Raw genomic sequence first — 6689 nt, 5'->3', positions numbered from 1 at the left:
TTGAGACTTAATTGATTCTTTATGAAGGTCTGTTTAAAAAATATTATTATCAGGGAAAGGGTAATTTTTTGATCATAACAGTTCAAAATAATTTAAAGCTTACCAATCTGTAGAAAGGGAAGCGGTGTCACTTACAGAACAAAGGTATGATATTTTCTTCTGCTTGTCTAAATGATGGATGGCAGTTCTGTGAGCTGAGCACTGTTTTCTCTTCATGCCCAATGTCAATGTGAAGCACCAGCAGGTCAGATGTAATAGGAGTTAAATAGGAGTCAAGTTCCCTCCATACAGCACAACATCTGTTTTAAGCTAAAAGCCGTGGAAGTTGACCATACAGCCTCATTCCAGATCGCAGAGATGACAGGTTTCATGCATTTCATGTCGTTAGCTGGGAGTCAACTTCATATAGTTGAAACTTTATTGATGGAACAGCACAGCAGGTCAGGCAGCATCCAGGGAACAGGAGATTCGACGTTTCGGGCACAGGCCCTTCTTCAGGAATGAGCAGAGAGTGTTCAGCAGGAGAAGATAAAAGGTAGGGAGGAGGGACTTGGAGGAGGGGCGTTGGAAATGTGATAGGTGGAAAGAGGTCAAGGTGAGGGTGATAGGTCGGAGTAGGATGGAGGCGGAGAGGTCAAGAAGAAGACTGCAGGTCAGGAAGGCGGTGCCGGGCTGGAGGGATTCGGCTGAGACAAGGTGGGGGGAGGGGGAATGAAGAAACTGGTGAAGTCCAAGTTCATCCCCTGTGGTTGGAGGGTTCCCAGTCGGAAGATAAGACGCTCCTCCTCCGACCGTCGCGTTGTTGTGGTTTGGCGGTGGATGAGTCCAATGACCTGCATATCCTCGGTGGAGTGGGAGGGGGAGTTGAAATGCTGTGCTACAGGGTGATTGGGTTGGTTCGTCCGGGTGGCCCAGAGGTGCTCTCTGAATCGCTCCGCAAGCAGGCGGCCTGTCTCCCCAATATAGAGGAGGCCACACCGGCTGCAGCGGATGCAGTAGATGATGTGGGTGGAAGTGCAGGTGAATCTGTGGCGGATATGGAAGTTGCTGCCTGACCTGCTGTGCTGTTCCAGCAATAAAGTTTCAACTTTGATCTCCAGCATCTGCAGACCTCACTTTCTCCTCGTCAACTTCATATACCCTCAGTGGAACCCTCATTAGAACTTGGAATGTCCTCCATTGGCACAACCCAGATGTTAAACAGAGTCTGCCTGACAACATTCATTTGGCTGATGCCATACCCTTACAGTCTCAATAAAAGCACCTAATTTGACATCTGGGGTGGCATGTTGGCTCAGTGGCTCAATGGATAGCACTGCTGCCTCACAGCACTAGGGTCCCAAGTTCGATTCTGGCTTCGGATGACTGTGTGTGTGGAGTTTGCACATTCTCCCTGTGTCTGCGTGGGTTTGCTCCAGTTTCCTCCCACAGTCCAGAGATGTGCAGGTCGGGTGAATTGGCCACGCTAAATTGCCTATAGTGTTAGGTGCATTAATTAGAGGGAATGGGTCTGGGTGAGTTACTCTTCGGAGGGTCGGTGTGGACTGGTTTGGCTGAAGGGCCTGTTTCCACACTATAGGAAATCTAATCTTAAAAACATAGGATTTAATCAGTAGAAAAAAAGGAAAGAATATGCTTCTTTGGGTGTGAAAATTTGATTCTCAACTAATTTAACCTTCAGCCATACACATCAGACACAGCATCTTCAGGAACTGCCAATTACATAAACAATTCTGTTTCAAAGTTATTGATAAATATGTTAGAAAAGCACATTGAACAGCAGACAATATGGAGTGGGCATCACTGATAATTACATTTAAAATTGCTCAAAAGATAAAGAAGAATGATCTCCAGTGCTGCAATTGGCTATACATCTAGTCACAAAGTGCAGATCATCAGAACACGCACAATTTGTTCATACCTATATTTAAGCACTAAGATATGAGCAGCTTTGTGGATGAAGGATTTGTTAGGTGACTGTAAAAGATTCAGGAGACATTGTATTACTTGCATGCAAAATCCAAATCTCTTCAGCCATGTTATTGGTTTCTGACCTGATTACATGTATCTCTGTGAGTTCTAGTGGGATGATACTATAGCTTTAAGAAGTGTATTTTGAAGAAAGGTTGAGACAGATGTGCTGAGCAGTCTGTTCAAAGCCAATAAAGTAAACAGCTTGTGAGGCCTTGGGATTTTTTTATATTGGAACAATAGAAGCAGATTGAAAGGGGGGGGGGTGGTGCTGGTGCTGGTGCTGGTAGGGGAGGCATCATGCCCTAAACAGATCCAGGATTCTTAGTTTTACTTTTCTGCAGTCACTGGCGTTTTGAAGCTGGATGTGGAAGCTCTTAATCCTCTCTCTCTGTTACAGCTAAGTGTTGGGGTTCTCTTCCTGCTGCTAGAATTGCATGTGAGACAATCTATTTCACTGCCAAGGGTGTGTGTTTATGGGATGTTACTATGTTGGAATGATTAGTTAATATTATATATATATTATTTTGTTAACCATTCGATAGAGTTACAGTTAATCCAGTTCTTTTCTCTTATTTTTATTTTATCTATGTTTTAACTGTCATGTAAAAATAAAGTGTGTTTTGCTTAAAGTCGAGAGGTTTGAAACTATCAAATTGCATCTGGAATGCAATGCCCACAAGTATCCATAAAATAAGAAAACAATAAGGTTGAGGCTATCTTCTTAATATATCTCGAGTGGGCTTGGTCAGTCCATAACATTTAGGTTGTACTTCCAAATAAACCTGTTGGACTATAACCTTGTGTTGTGTGATTTTTAGCTTTAAAATTAAAATTCAATTTCCAGTTTTTATTTATGTATTCTTTTGAGATTGTAACCAAAAAGACAAAAGGAGGCAGTCTATTGCAGTAATTCAGGAACCTTTACCGAGGTTGACATTCGGTCAATGGTCTCGGTTCACTGATTGGACCACAGGATAACTTCATATTTCTCATGAGGTTTGGTCACTGAAAGCTGCTGCTCATTAAATTTTTCCAAGCCCCAAACCACTGCATGATCAATTATATTCTGATACATTCTGATTGGTCTAGGTTAGAATAGACTAATTGCTAACTAGATGGATAGACTCATGATCAGTATCTAATTGGTGCTTTAAGATGATGGACATTGACTGCTATCACCTCCCACAATCTCCTGACTGGATCCTTTAGTTGTCAATTATTAATGGGCCCATCCTCTTCATTATGCGTTGTTAATGGGGTGGCATTGTGGCTTAGTGGTTAGCATGATTACCTCCCAGTGCCAGGTACCTGGATTCAATTCCAACCTTGGGTGACTGTCTGGTGGAGTTTGCACATTCTCCCTGTGTCTGTATGGGTTTGCTCTGGTTTCCTCTCACAATCCAAACATGTGCATGTTTGGTGAATTAGTTAGGGGAATGGATCTGGGTGGGTTACTCTTTGGAGGGTCGGTGTGGACTTGTTGGGCCAAAGGGCCTATTTCCATACTGTAGAGAATCTAATCTAATGTCACTTTACGAATTTTATTAAGATAAAGGGTAATTTGAAATGTTCATTCTTTCTTTAATAAAGAAAAAAGAGAAGACCCAGTGGCTAATATCATTGAGCTTATGTCTCAATGTTTGCCTACTTAGATATGTACAGCAGGGAAACAGACCCTTTGGTCCAACTTGTCCATGCCGACCAGATACCCTTAATAAATCTAGTCCTGTTTGCCAGCATTTGGCCCATATCTCTCTAAACTCTTCTACTTAATTGGTAAAGTTAGTTTTTAAAATCAGACATTTAGCTAGCCCAGATCTTTTTTAAAGAGCCATCTGTTATCTAAAGTTTGTCTTTAATTTCTGCTCTGTTTGAATGCTTGGAAATTGTTTATGTCATCCTTTATACATTGTAGGCAAGTACTGAGGTACAAAAAGTTGTTTTTGACTTCAAAGAAATATTAAAACTAATACAGAACTTCAGAAAGCTCCAGTCCAAATACAAACAGAAAAGTGTGAAGTGTGAAATATTCTTCACTACAAAAAAAGGATTCTGGGTAATCCAAGATGGAGGATGGGAAAATGTTGTGGCTGTAAGAACTGCCTATTTTGTGAGGTGTTTTAGGTGTTGGAAGTGATTACCTTGAATTCCAGGAGCAGTAATTACTGTTCTATAAGCTGTTGCAGTGCTTTGGAACTTTGGGGGAGAAGATCAAAAGAACGACACTTTAAAAAGGAGGAAGAAAGACAAAGGCAAGTGACCATATGGTCAGTGAGAGAGAGGAAGAAACCTGCACTGCTGTCTGACACAGCAATGAATCTCACAGCTACTGCATATGCTGTTTGAGTGCAAGTATTTCTGGGCAATGGAGTGTATCTAAGTCAAATGAACAAATGTCACTGTTGAATTTAGAGGAACCTGTGTGTGTTGGGGGGGAGGGGAATCTCACAGCACAGGAGCAGATAAATGCAAAGTTTTATAACTGCTGTCCTTTTTATTTGTAAATCTACAATAGCGAGTAGAGTGTTTTATGTTATATATTTTACTGAGATTCGTCTCTTGACTAAAATTTAAAATATAGAACATAGGTACTAAGTTAGCCTGGAGCAGTGTTTTTGGAGCAGTAAGACTGCCCTATTTTCTGGGTCTGTAGATTGTTAAGGTGCAAAGATAGCCTTTAGTGGGGGATGTGCCGTTCCTGTCAGATGTGAGAGATTAGGGAGAGTTTCCATCTAAGTGATGATTATGTCTGCAGGAAGTGTGAATAGTTGTGAATCCTATCAGATCGCATGGATTGGTCGGAGTGGCAATTAGAGGCAAAGAGGAATTTACAAGAACTAGGGGTGTAATAGGTGGAAGCAATAGGAAGGGAGAAAAGTCACAGATACAGTCACATAGATGGGTTAATTCTAGAAAAGGTAGGAGAGGGAGGCAGGTCGTGCAGGAGTCTCCTGTTGCTATCCCCATTTCAAACAAGTATGCTGTTTTGGAAAATGCATGGGTTGGTGGACTCTCAGGGGTATGTAGTACAAACAGCCAAGTTTCTGGTACTGAGACTGTCTCTAATGTAATGAGCAGTCCCAAATGATCGATTGTGATAGGGGACTCTCTAGTCAGAGGCAGACATTTCTACAGCCAGCAGTGAGAAATCAGAATGGTGTCGTGCCTCCCTGGAGACAGGATCAAGGATGTCTCAGAGAGGGTGCAGAATGTTCTCAAAGGGAGTGGGACCATCAGGAGGCTGTTGTATACATTCAAACTAATGACATAGGAAGGGAAAAGCTTGAGATTTTGAAGGGAGAATATAGGATGTTTGGCTGGAATTGAAAAAGGAGGTCATCAAGGGTAGTAAAATCTGGATCACTCCTGATGTTAAAAGCTGGGTAGGAATAGGAGAATGGAGCAGATGAATACACGGTTGAGGAGCTGGTGTAGGGGAGAAGGATTCACATTTTTGGATCATTATAATCTGTTCTGGGGTAGAGGTGACCTGTACAAGAATGATGGATTGCACCTAAATTGGAAGGGGATTAATATACTGGCAGGGAGATTTGCTAGAGCTGCTCGGGAGGATTTAAAGTAGTTAGATGTGGGGGGAGGTGGGACCCAGGGAGATAGTGAAGAAAAAGATCAGTCTGAGATCAGTACATTTGAGAAAAGGAGCAAGTCGAACAGTTAGGGCAAGCAGGAACAAAACAGAGAGGTAGGTTTGATTAAACTAAATTGCATTTATTTCAATGCAAGAGGCCTAACAGGGAAGGCAGATGAACTCAGGGCATTGTTTGGAACATGGGACTGGGGCATCATTACAGAAACTTGGCTCAAGGATGGGCAGGACTGGCAACTTAATGTTCCAGGATACAAATGCTACAAGAAGGACAGAAAGGGAGGCAAGAGAGGAGGGGGACTGGCGTTTTTGTCAAGGGAAAACATTTCGGCTGTACTTAGGAGGATAGTCTGGGGAATACATCCAACGAAGTTATTTAGGTGGAACTGAAAGAAAGAAAGGGATGATTGCCTTTTTGGGATTGTACTATAGACCCCCCAATAGTAATTGGGAAATTGAGAAACAAATTTTTAAGGAGATCGCCGTTATCTGTAAGAATAATAGGGTGGTTATAGGATTATAGGGAATTTTAACTTTCCAAACTGGGACTACCATAGTGTTAAGAGTTTAGATGGAGAGGAATTTGTTAAGTGTGCACAAGAAAATTTTTTGATTCAGTATGTGGATGTACCTCTAGAGAAGGTACAAAACATGACCTACTCTTGGGAAATAAGGCAGGGCAAGTGACTGAGGTGTCAATGAAGGAGCACTTTGGGGCCAGCAACCATAATTCTATTATATTTAAAATAGTGATGGAAAAGGATAGACCAGATCTAAAAATTGAAATTCTAATTTGGAGGAAGTCCAATTTTGACGGTACTAAGAACATTAGGCAAAAAGTAATTGGAGGCAGATGTTCGCAGGTAAACGGACGGCTGGAAAATGGGAAGCCTTCAGAAATAAGATAACAAGAATCCAGAGAAAGTATATTCCTGTCAGGGTGAAATGGAAGGCTGGTAGAAGTAGGGAATGCTGGATGACTAAAGAAATTGAGGGTTTGGTTAAGAAAAAGAAGGAAAGATTGGAGTGAATCCTTAGAGTATAAAGGCAGTAGGAGTATACTTAAGAGGGAAATCAGGAGGGCAAAAAGGGGACATGAGATAGCTTT

Source organism: Chiloscyllium plagiosum, unplaced genomic scaffold, assembly GCF_037043375.1.
Source record: "Chiloscyllium plagiosum isolate Xiang-an unplaced genomic scaffold, Cpla_swu_hap1 HiC_scaffold_1, whole genome shotgun sequence".
NCBI lineage: Eukaryota > Metazoa > Chordata > Chondrichthyes > Orectolobiformes > Hemiscylliidae > Chiloscyllium > Chiloscyllium plagiosum.
Note: the sequence above shows the minus strand (reverse complement) of the source record.